Source organism: Agelaius tricolor, unplaced genomic scaffold, assembly GCF_023055355.1.
Source record: "Agelaius tricolor isolate 1412-34295 unplaced genomic scaffold, bAgeTri1.0.p SCAF_6, whole genome shotgun sequence".
NCBI lineage: Eukaryota > Metazoa > Chordata > Aves > Passeriformes > Icteridae > Agelaius > Agelaius tricolor.
The window spans coordinates 10,842,175-10,855,534 of NW_027269266.1; positions in this window are offsets into that span (position 1 = coordinate 10,842,175).

Genomic DNA, 13,360 nt, shown 5'->3' on the forward strand with positions numbered 1-13,360 from the left:
TCCTATTAGTGCCCTGCTTTCCAGCACACAGTTCCTAGAACAACTGCTGTGTAATTACATGTTTCACAGAGTGGTACATTTACAGAAAGCCATGACTAAATGTACCTACCAAATTAGCCTCTCATGTATTAGTCACTTTTTTCATAGAAGAAAAATGGAGTTTGACTCTTCCTTCATGTCAACACCTGTTTTGAACTGACCTCATCTCACTGCCTCTACATGTGATCTGCCATTGCAAGTAGAAGACTGATCTCTTGGTTCAATTAGCTTTCCAAGACACATATTTTCCTCCAAATATTAATAGTATACAGAACCAAAAAAATTACAAAGTGATGTTTATATATAGAATGTCATATTTGAAAAGAATTAAGGATTTAACCAATATAAGCATAAGAATAAACTTCCACTATGCAGCAAAGGAATGCAGAGTATGAGGGAAGTTTCACATCTTGCACATATATTTTTATGTACATAGCAATAGAAGTGTGCACTGAACTTGAAATTTATGTAAATAATAAAACAATTCTTACAACCAGAGAGAAGAAAGAGAGAAAAAAAAAGTTTTATTCAATATTTTTCCTTCATCCCTATCCCAATCCATTCCCAATAAAGAGACTAAGTGGGAGACTAATTAAGTAGAGAACTTAATTCGAATATGTTAAGATAAATATTTTTTTTAAATATGGTTGACTCTTACTATAGAATTGCCATAAAACTTGTCAGTTGCATATATAACATATGTTATAAAATGTTCCCCTTTATAGTGACATCATTAATTTTATTTGGAGGAACTTTGCTGATCTCACCTTTATATGAGACTTTTCCTTGCACAGGAGTAGATAGAAGGGAATGGTGAGTACAGAAGACAGACAGTAGTGTTATTTTTTGTCTGCACAGCACAGTGGAGTGATTACCACAGCAAAATGTCAGCCACCTGCAGGAGGTTTCTCTTTCCCCTTACAGTAAAATAAAAGCAGATCTGCATTTCCAGATTGCATCTTTCCATTGGAGCAGACAGTGAGAGTATTACTTAGCAATTATCTTTCTCGTACTAGAGATACAGAATGGTAAGTCTAGAAAAAACTTGATTCCATAGCAGTTTTCTAAAGAGAGCAGGGCCGACTGTGACACTGCAGCATTAGGATCTTTCTTAATTGCTTATGTTAATCAATTGTGTCAGTGAAGGAGGAAAACTGTGCAAAGAACTATTGACTAAATCACCTGCAAAGGGTTTATACTGACAACTCATACTCCTCCCAAATGAAGCTCCAAACTGTGCATCACCCTCTACGGATATTCACAGCATAATTCCAGGGTCCCTCTCGCAACAGGGAAACAATGGGTTTCAGTGTTGCTCCTCTTCTAGCATTATTAGTATTTCACTTTATCCCATTTCAGAATAAGTGGTACTTATTAAAAAAATCTTGTGCTGTGACTTCAGATTAAAGATGCACCCAGAAAACCCCTACATCTTAAACAGAAAGATAATTAGGACTAGAAAAATAATACTTCCTCCTGACTGCTCTCTCTTCCTTTCTAAGATAGTGAGTCTGAGAAAAAAAAATTATCTGTTTGAATAAATGAATATAGGAAAGGGACAGTTGACTTTATATTCTTTAAGTTGACTAGCTGAGCAAGAAATGTTCCAAAGACCTTGAGTGCAAGTCTTTGTTTATTGAGAATAAGCAATCAATCAGCCAGAGCACACAACAAGACCTTGTTCAAACAATGGATAATGCTGAGTGCCTCAGTCACACAGCTTAGATTGAACAAGTAAGCTTGACATTACCAGCAAAAAAGGCAAAGTCAACAGCATGAAAGTCACAGAATAAGACAGTTCAGGGAGGTCTCAAGCACAGGAATGTTAACATACATTCAAATGGACACAGGGCTTTATTGAGATTTTTCTTAAACAAATTGTTTATTATTTAAAGCTCTCAAAACTTGCCTTGAAAACTAGATTAAATAAATCCTTCACATTTGAAATGTCTATGACTAAAGGCCCACTTGTGTTAACTTTCATGAAATTAATAGTATCAAGATTATTTTTTCTTCCTGTATATATTTGTATATATTTTCTATATTTCATTTACAGCAATAGCCCCCATTTATAAGCTTCACTTGAAAGCAGCTCCAATGTGAACAACAGCACAGGAAAGAACCAGTCTACATGATCAAGAAAAAAATTAATATACAATCTAGTGCAAAACAAGAAAAAAGTATTCTGTGAAATACACACGTCTTTCTATTTCTCTGTTCAGCAGTTTCTCAATTATGCCGTTCTGTATTACAAATGAAATTATAAGTACTCTCAAATTTTGCAGCCAGTAGATCATGACAGTCTTCTGATCACCTGGTGATGAATGAACTTGCACTATTTACACAAGAATTTGGGGTGGGAGAGAGGGAGAAAGGGAAATGGGTATGTGGTGAGAGGTGAGAGACCAGATATAGAGAATGATTTCACATCCTTGGGTTAATGAACAGTAACAAGATGAGAACATCATTTGCAGCCTGCAAAGTATACTGGAAATACTGGAAAACAGAGCCTGGTTCAAGATAAAATTCACGGGTCTGCTTTACTCGCTGCTAACTGAAAATTCTATCACATGCAGTCTTCTTTCTCCCACATTTTCTGTGACAGCAGTGAAAACCTTCAGATTAGCAAAGCTATTTAAGACCATAAGATCATGTCAGCTGTGGTATAAAACATCAATTTGTAACCCAGGCTGTTACTGTGAACCATTTCTTCACTGCATCCCCGCAGCCCATTCCTCAAACCTTTAGCTGCTCATGCAAGATGATTTTCCTTGAGCCCTTGCAGAACTTTTTTGTTCAAAAGTCCTCATGTGTCAAAATTCCAACATGTCTGCTGAAAATCATGCATTTAACTTATTCACGTATAAAAATAAAAGATTCAACCAAGAATATCCAATGGAAATTTTCTTAAGACAATCTACTACATCTTTTGGTTTTGATAAACTGAGCATTCCCACAGCTACACAAACAGAGGGCATTACATCTCCATAAATTAGTATCAGTCTTATCTCATTTATTCCCACATGCACAAGAGAGACAAATGCTGGAAATGGAAGTCTGAGGTATATTTCATAGTGGACAGAACCAGGATGTACTTCCTTCTCCTGTGCTGCACTGGGACAAGGACTCTCCAAGCCTTCAGCCTCTGTTGTGGCTATGAAACATTCATTTTGCACAGGTAGACAGAAACTAAATTACACACTGATAGCTGCATTCAACTGCTCCTTCTGGCAAAAGGGAAGAGACTGTGCTGAATTTTAAATGAAGTGAATTTGATAGATTTTCAGAGTATGAACTGCCTGATGCCCTGTTCACTCCAGGGGCTGCAGAAAGGCAACAGGTTTTTTGTTGCTTGAGATTTCAGTGGGTGCACAGCAAAAGCGATAAAAGCTGAATTTATGTTGCACTAATTTTTCTCCATTTCGAAAATAAATATATACAAAAAGGAATTTATTTTTTATTACTAAGGCTAGAAAATGTATTGTTAAGTGTACACTAACCTCTAGTTATTTTGAAGCATTCTATCAATTGAAAGACAGAAATATACAAATCTTAAAAGTTCTTACTCTTTCAAGTACAATGCTACACATCTTTTTTAAATGCAATTGTTAAATTCTAAGATGATGGTGATGATGGTGATGATGATGATGATTAATATTATAAGTGAATAGGAAATTTTCTGTGGGGTACTGTTATTCTGGTGCATAATCAAGTCTCCAGGGATTTTTCCAGGAATTGAAATTTTGACTAAAGCATTTTCAATTGCACCCCTAATTTATTCTAGCTGGTTATAGGGATTCTCCAAAGGATTAGCATGACACACTGGAAAATGGGTGATACCCAACAGAGTAGATGAAAATTTGCCTACACTCAAAGGGTAGTAGGGAACAGTTCAAAGTCTAAGGACTTATAAGTGATGGTGTAACCAAGGGGCCAATATAGAGGATGACATTATTTAATGTCTTCACCTGTGAGCAGGAGAGAAAAAATAAAAAAGGCTGATGGCTGATGCCAAGCTATGGGGAAAAGTTTCTATGCTGAGGAGCTGCATTGCTATGCCAGGGGCTTCAACAAGCCAGAGGGCTGAATAGAGAGGAAACACATTTGGTTCAGCAAAGGGAAATGCCAACTATCGCCCCAAGGACAGAAATGTCCCTTGTGGCAACGCAAACAGACTGGGGACAGACTGCCTGGCTTTTAACTGTGCAAGAGAGGCCTGGGCAGGGGTGCAGAATACAGTGCTGATTTCACAGAGAACATAGCCAGAAAGACAAGCAGAGTGCTGCTCCTGCTCATCTCTTGTGAGGCTGCATCTGGGTCCAGCTTGGGGCTCACCAATATGTGACGTATACTTTCAAACTGGAAAAAGTCCAGAGAAAGGTCCTTTATCTGGGGGCTGGAGCAAATTTAATCCAAGGATAAGCTGCTAGGATTTGTTTGTTCAGCCTGGAGAAGAGGAGAGTAGAGGAGAATTTAATTGCAGCCTCCTGCTATAGAAAAAGGACTTTGCATGGGGGTCAAAGTCTTCTCTGGGGTGCTCAGCATGAGGTTAACAGTCACAACAAGTTGCAGCAAGACAACATCTAATTGGATATAGTAGGATAAAAATGTAGACTGAGAGTGATTAAGCACTGAAAGAGGTTGTCCAGGGACATGGCAGAGTCTTGTCTTGGGAGATTTTGGAAACAAGACTGGACAAGGTCCTGGTTAACCTGGTTTAAATCTGAAGTAATTCTAACTTTGGTTTGGACAGTGTAACCTCTGGAGGCTTATTCCAACCTATCTCTTTGACCCCAACTCATCTTATGGGTACCACCACCTCTGAAGGTTGGAGATGGTTTGTGTCATGACAAATGAAAGCACAGGAGAGAGCTGCCTTCTGGAGACTGAGTGCAGCAGCAGCAGAATGCAGCAACACTTTCAGAGGATCAGCTAGGCCTGAGCCCTTCTATACATGCCCTCTGCTGCAGTATCTGAACAGCATCAAACATTGTTGGAATCTCTGCAGAGCAGAGAAGAGTCTGCTGTGCCCAGGGGGAACAGAGCCAGCACAGCAATTTGCCCAGGAGACCTGCATTCTTTTATCCTGACCTGTTGGCACAAGCTTTATTCAATAAATTCACTGGATCTCCCTAGGAAGCCCCAGTGAGATGGTTTTCACATTTACTCAGAGACCAATCCAGTGAGGTCCAAGTCTTTGGACAGTTTAATAAGATAAATATTTATTAATTTTAGTTACTATAATAGCAAAAGTGTTTAGTGTCTGTGAGAATTGCTTCCTTTTGGTCTCCTCCCTGCAATTTTCTACAGCTGGAAGTTGTTCTTTCCTTCACATTGCCTGACTGCCCTCTGAACTCCCCCTCACCTCTCTCCATCCTTCCTGTGCAACTGGCATTAGACTCTAATTTCTGCTGGTTTTGCACTCTGCTACTGCTTCACCCACTCTCTTCTTAGCACAGCCAGCCTGGGAGAACACCCACCTCCCATTTTTAGGTTTTCACATGTATCTCTCATGCCCATAATTCCTGCTACCACTTTCTGCATGATTTTCCTTTGTCTGTTTGGATGGTGTGTCTGTCAGACCAGGTGCTTGGATGCTCATGGGAATGGGTGTGGTGAGTAAAATTTATAGTTTATGATAACGGAAACTTCTTAACAGCACTGAATACCCAGGGTTAGGTAAGTGCAAACTGCAGGAATTCACAGGACCAGGCAAGAATCCATGAGGGAATAAAAGTAATGAGATATATTTGTATTTCCAAGCCATCCTTCCTTTGAGCCTGACCCCTGGCAGCCCCTGAACAGCAGCACCAAACAGCTGTGGTGCACACTGTCCTGCAGCAGGATGAACAAAGCTTCTGCAGGCTGTAGCAGGACACTCACAGGGGCAGGAGGGCTTTCTCAGTCCCCCATATTTTATGCTCCCCTAACACATAATCAAACATTACTGGTTTTTACAGTTACTTTTTTTTTTTAAGAAAAAGAAATAAACCATGCCGGACTACTCAACACCAAATTTGTGGAATTGTCTTTTTATTTGCCAAAATTTAATCAAATCCCTGTGAGAGCCCAAATTAATGCAGCCTGATGTTTTAGAGGACCACAACTGTGACTGCTATCAGGTACTGGTATAGGTATGAGTTGCAGATGAAGCTTTCTGCATGATGGAGACCTTCAGAAATTTTCTCTTATGATTTTCCTCACCCCATGAGTGAGATCATTTTGTGATCACACACATACACAGAGGATGAAGACCTAAACCTCATCTTAGGAAATCTGGCTAAACAAATGAAAGATGAAGTGATGGAGCAGAGAGGTATACTTAGTAGTCAAACAGATTTTTTTTACTTGTTTGGTTTTTTTGGTTTTTTTTTTTCCTTTCTAATGAAGACATAAACTTAAGACACTTCATCCTACTTATTTTTGGGTAGGTAGACATTTTCAACACCCATAACTCTACTCATTTTTGTCTATCACTCTACTATATTTGTAGGTAGCTATCAAATCTCAGGCATTTTCTCTCGTAACCCAAGGTTTCCAGTGAAGATGGCAATATATAAATGCAATAGTTTAAACTGCTTTATAAAGCCCATGAATGTAACTGCTTCTACTTTGAACCCATCAGACTGTCTGTTGTTAGAATTAGAGCAACTTTTGAACAATAAACCTCTAAAAACATGCATCTTGTAGATTTTGAAATAAATACAATAGTATGTTAATAAACTCCAGGAAAAAAAAATCCTGCTCCTAGCTCCTACACATGTTCACAGTTGTATTTTTAGGTTATATATAATAGACAGCAATCTTTGTTTGGAAGCCAACACACACTTCCCCAGTGAACTGCAGGATACACATAAATAATCAGGGCTGGAGAAAGGTCATCACATGGCTAGAACTGGGTTAGCAACAACACCAAGCAAACCAATTGTTCAGAAAGCCTTAAGGAAAGCAAATCAAGCTAAGTGCAACATAACTGACTGTGCTGAAAGCTGAACAGACTTAATCATAGGGATGAGCCAACCTTGAACCTTAACACTCAACAAATTTTATTAAGAATGGACAAGTTGTGAGAGAAGTTACACAGTTAAGCTGTAGCTCAAGGGAATAAGTGTGCAAAAATAAAATGAGGGGAATTTAATAAGGCCCAAGGACCACCAGCTGAGCTCGTGAGAATCAATCAGTAAGAGCTTGGTCCCAAGGTCTCCTTGTTACTGGAGTAGGGAACATATTAATGGTATATATTGACTTGTAATAAGAGATTCCTGGAAATGTTTCCCTTTAAACTTTTGCTACATAAAATTTAGTTAACAGCAAAATGCATCTGTTTCCCTTCAGAAAAATAAAATAGACTTCATCAAGACTTACTTGACCAAAAGCTCAATTTCTGTAACTGAAAATTGAATTCTTCCATTTCAATGTACTTGGACAATGTCTCATGGTTGTGTCATGATCTCATTTGCTTTGTTGGGCCAGAATCCCTGGACAAATTTACCTGCACTCATACCTAGGGACTCCCATGTTGCAAGCAAGAGCCCCTGCCTGAAAGGTGGAATTGTCCCATGGAAGGCACAGGTATTTTCATAAAGAATAAGCCCCTCACAGCAGCCCACAAATTGTGCTCAGAGTGTATGGCATGCTAAGAGCCACTGCTCAGCAGGAGGAAAGGTGGGAGAGAGAAAGGGGGATTTTCAGAGGTGTTATACACTTTGCAACTGAATTGCTGAATTCTTTAAATACAGCTTCACAGCACTAATTAGAAAGCTAAGCCTTGTGATTTCCTGATAGATTTCTAAACATCTTAGAAAAACCCTTAGGGAGAAAGGTAAAAGGCAGAAATTCCACAAATTGACTGTAACTAAATAGAATCAGTTTTGAATACCACTCCAATCTGTCCACAAAGTCTGCCTTCTGCCTGATTTTTTAATGTCCTATATGAAGGAACCATATTTGCTTGGATTTTTGCTTTTCTTTTCTCTCAAAAATTTCCTGTAAACTAGATAACACATTTTGCCCTGAATTCTAAAGGCATTTTAAATTAATACTGCATACTTAATCTTGTATTAACATGCCTTTTGGTTGGTTTGTTTGGGTTTTTTTCCCTTTGGTCTGGGAGCTACACTTGGTGGGATGCAGCAGTTGTACTACTGCTGATTACTACTGATTAACTGATGTTACAGGAATGTTATGAAATTTAGGTAATTGAAGTTTGTAAAAAGCTTTAGAGAATTTTAAATGAACACCACTTCAGTTCAAGTAAGAAATAGTTATTAGGAGTAGAAAATGGAAAGACATCTGATGAAACAACGTATAGGAAAACTACAAAACAGAGAATCTATGCAAATCATAATTAAATGAACACCCATTTGTAGCTCCTTTAAGAGAACAGAGTGATTGAATAACATGTGCTGGAGCCTAATCTCATTTATCTGAACTGTGCTTACAGGAGCTGAGTTATTCCTGATTTACACCAACACAAACAAGACCAGAATCAAGCCAGGCAAGAGCCCTAGGGGTACCCTTAGAATGAGAAGAAAAGGAAAGAGCTCTGCACTAGACAAACCCACCAGCCCAGGGGATTCCTAGTTTGAACTACTTTTTATATGACAATTGCCAGCCCTCTGGCAAAACTGCCACTTGGTACATACAAAACCTTCCAATCATGAAGAGCCTTTTTCTCCCAGAGGAAAAATTTAGTGTCTGGGAAGGGACAATGTGTAGTGGAGGTCAGAAAAAATGATCTGGTAAAAATAATTCCCCTTTCCTTATCAATTGGACTCATTTCCACTATACTTGAAGGAAATCTGTTCATTTTACTGACAAAGGCTGTTTTTCTTAGTCACTTGCAAGGTGGATGCTCTTTTGAGACAAATCTGAAGCACAATGTGAACATTCTTTTACATCCCTAGCAATAATTCTGGTGAAGCTTCACTTGCAGCCCAAACAGCAGTTGCAAGAATCGTGATGGAATTACAGCACAGCTAAATATGAAGAATATGATTGCACTTAAAGGAGCACTTGCAGCTGTTGAATAAAAATTCAATCTGCACATGTCTGATGGAAAGTATTTTCTATGTTGGCAAAACACTTTATAGGGTAACTTCAATGTATATTCAATGCCATGTAGGACACTAGCTATTGAGGAACTGTGAGAAACAGCAAGTCCAAAAGGAAATATTTGGACTTATAGCCCACACAGGTCCAGCTGGTTCCTGAACTGTTGTTTGACACAGATCTCATCTTATCATTTAATCTGCAATTTTCAAGTCAGTATTCACTTAGGTCCTATTACCTGTAGCAACTACCTGCTTCTTATTACAACATTGCAGGGAAGAGAATGTCCCTGTACAATCATCTTTGCCTTACAATCCAGAACTTCATTTTCAGCCTTACACTACATTGCATACTATAAATATATCTGCAATGGTTTAACCAAACAGTGCCCATCTCGAAACCAGAAATCTTGGAAAACCCAAGTATTAAAGACAGATCTGCAAACACCTATTCAAATATCCATATTTAGGGGCCATTATTCTTCTTCAAAGACTGACAAAAAAAATTGAGACTGTTTCAGATGCCTGACAACAGTTGTATGTGACAATCTAATACTGCCCTCTGCAATATATTTGTTCCCTTGATAGCTGTATGTGGCAGAAAAAACTTTAGGACACTAGGTAGAAAAAAATTTACTAATTCTACCTATTGCACCTACAACTGATTTGAATTCTTTTTCCAGAAAAGTGACCATCTCAAGATGAATTCTTAAACAGTAAGAGAGTACCAGGAGCAGGGACCAAATGACCAAAAACCAAAGTAGGATTCACTTTTCTAGTATGCTTTTTACACATTGCTCACACTAAAGTCTTCCAGGATAATACAATGCAGTTTTCTTTATTAAAAATAGTCTTTAGAGACTATACTTTGGGTGTTTTGTGGCTATCACAGTAGATGAGAATTAAATTCTATGTCATGGTTTTTTTTTCTTTTAAGACCCTGATTAGCAAACACTTAAGGTCACTAGCTGCAAAGTGTCTGTCATTTGAAGACTTCTTTTCCTTTGACATATACAACACCAATCTTTGGAGTATTTTGCTCCACCAGTCCTCTCTTGGTTTTAAGAATAAATTTTAACCTCCCTCCTGCTTATAATGAGAATGAAATATCTGAAGCCTGTTGCTTCTCACCACAGAAGGTGAGCCATTGCCCAAACACCCCTCCTGCCTTCTCAGTGCCTTTCTGCTCATCCCCTTCTGTATTATTCTGTGTGCTATGGTATCCCCTTCTCCAGCCTGGGGTGATTAAGAGATGACTACTTTCTTCTTGGATTTCACTTTCTTTGGTTCCTCAGCAGTCAAATCATTTCTTCATAGACCTGGAGAGCTGCTGCCAGTCAGCTCATCAAGAAAGACTTACCTTCACTTATATGCCACGTTACCATAGCCTTTCATTTCATTTTCCTGATCTTTATTTGCTAGACCCATACTGCTGTATTTGAACTAAGGTTTCAGCAAAAAAGGCGACTGATTCATATCTTGCTCCTTTCTAATTTGCCAGTGTCTTCATACTTTCCACCTTTTGCTCTTTATCTGGGGAGTTCTCTTTTCACGAAGACCGTTATTATCAGCCAAATTCAAAGAAGGCCAGACTTTCTTACATATCTGACTTACAATTTACAACAACTCTTCCTTGTGTCTGAGGTGTCATATAGTGTGACTCTGATTACACTTACACAGCTGTAAATATATTTTCTTAAATGGAGATTTTCCTGACATGAACAGAAAGCCCTAAAATTTCTTAGCATAGCTATTCACTTTATCTAAAATAGGGGTTTATTATTATTTTGTAAGAAGAGGATGCTTTCATTCTGACCTAGATAAGAATCTCTTTCTCTCCCCTTCTTAAGACAACTATGAAAATGAGATTGTAAATCTCCTATGGAGAAGAGACTTGGACAAATCAATAATTTATGTTATGATTTTGAGAGACTTTCACCTTGAGGAAGTGCCAGCCCTATCGTAATTCTGTAGCTCTTGTTTGAAAATGTTTTCCATTACTAATCGGGAGAACCTTTTTTTTTCCTTATTATTTATACAAGGCTCCTTTGATTTTCAGTGTGTGACACTTCAGAATGAAAATGGTGTCTGCATTAATTAAAAAATGAAGAAGAGAACTCTTACTTTCCTTCCCCCTCACTTAAAATCCAAGTAAAACGCTGGCAGGCAACACTCAGCATGTAGTGCTCTACTTCCAACCATGAACCCCTTTAACAGATTTCTGTCATTTTAGCTGCTTCTGGCTAAAATCACTTGTTATAACAGTGACTTGGAAAGAAAAATGAGCAGAGAGTTAAGAGCAAAACGGGGGGTAGGTACATGTAGCAATTAAATAAGCCTTCTACAAATGTCAGGCAGAGAACATGTCAGCCATGTCATTCCTAAACAAGGCCCTGGCTGTGCCAGGTTTATGCTGAGGCCTTTGGGGGGAGAAATTTTATGAGTTTATGCCCATGCACCTTTCTTTTGACCTCCACAGCTTACTAAAGAGCAGACTGCCACATCGACAGCTCACTCCCCCAAATCACCCACAGTTTGAAGAAATCTTCATCATGGCTTGCAGCAGCATGCTCTAGCCACAGGCTTGCTTTGGCCACACGATCTCCTGGAGATTGGATGATTAAAGGTCACCCATTCTTACCCATTGCACCATAAACCCAAAGCACTCACTGAAAGTGGGTCTGCCCACACAAAGTGCACACACAGGAGCTGCTGGAATGGTGTAACCAGCAGTGGGGCTGGGACCAGCCTCTTGGGATGAGTTCCACTTTCTGCCTGGCCACTGCAGGCAGCTGTGACATTTCTGAACCACACCTGCAAACAGCACAAGTTGTAAAACTTGTGTCTGACTGCTCTATGCCAAGTAATTGATTCCCTTACCTCTCTATAGCAAACCAATTCTAAGACATGACGAAGCCTAACAAATCTGAAAGAATAGGAATTAAGGGGGTGGGGGGAAATTTAAGGGAGAGTTCTTTGGGTCAGGATTTTGAGTGTTAGCATCAACTTCCAGCTCCAGTTGATTTAGACTTTGTTTAAAATGAAGCACAACTATAAAAAAATTTTGCAGCTTTCTGGGATGAAATTACTTCCTTTGTGCAGATATTTGACTACCACTCCAAACTCTTTCTCACAATTCACTGTTATCACCGTGGAAAAATTTCTGAGCTACATGATGTTGGAAGTATTAATCTATTTTGTTCACAATCTGAAAAAAATACAACCCATATACTATTGAAAGCAAAAAGAAAACCCAACAAACCTGTTTATTTTTCCCAAACTTTCCAAGTCTTGATCAAGTCTTTATGTTGTGGTCTTACACAATTAAGCCAATGTAGACAATTAATGCACCGATAGGATGACAAAGAAGTTTGTGGGCCCTGGACAATTTAAGAATATTCAACACTTATCTCAAGATGAAAATAATAACTGTTGGGTTTTAAATAGCATAAAAATTTGACCTAAACTCCCAGTGAACATCAAGTTATACTAGGAAAGGAAAACCTACAACCTCTAAAGATGCAGATGTGCAGAATGGGAACAATATAGCTCAGAGTCCCTCCTAACTCCTCATCTCATTTATTCCCTCCCAATTTTCATATAAATTTTTTCCTTTTTTCCTTACCTCCCCCACTCCTACAAAGTAGCTCAGATATCCACATATACACAGAGCATTCATGGCAACAATTCTGTGACTAAAACTGATGAATATGTAACATGATCTTAAAAAATGCATGTGAAATATGAAAGGCATCAACTTAATGAGTACTTTCATTTTGTCCTGTTTTTGCATTGAAGGGTCAGTTTATCTAACAAACAGCATCAGAAGAAATCACTTGTGTTCTGAAACCTACCTAAATCATTCATCTTGCTAAACAAGGAGATTTACTTGAAGGACTGGAATTCTACCCTAGGATTGGACAGGATGTGCTGTTTGTATATCAGGGCACCCAGGATATTTTGATATGTCATCTGAGGTCTTAAAAAAGTGTCATAAGAAGTGAGCTTCCATTAAGTGAGCAGTCACCAAGCAGAAACTTTTTAAGAATCTTCACTGAGTTTATAAGATTGGTGTAGCAATTGTTCATTTTGATACCTGGAACTGAAATGTGACTATTTTGCAAAATGTAAAATCAAAAAAGAAGTGCCATCATTTGCTATGGCTTTGTGATTTCACCTACCTGTTCATTCTCAGAAAAGGAATTTTTAAAATCCCAAAGAGTCCTTAAAAGTCTTAAAGCATCCTTTAAGAGTGACAGAGATGGGCTTTT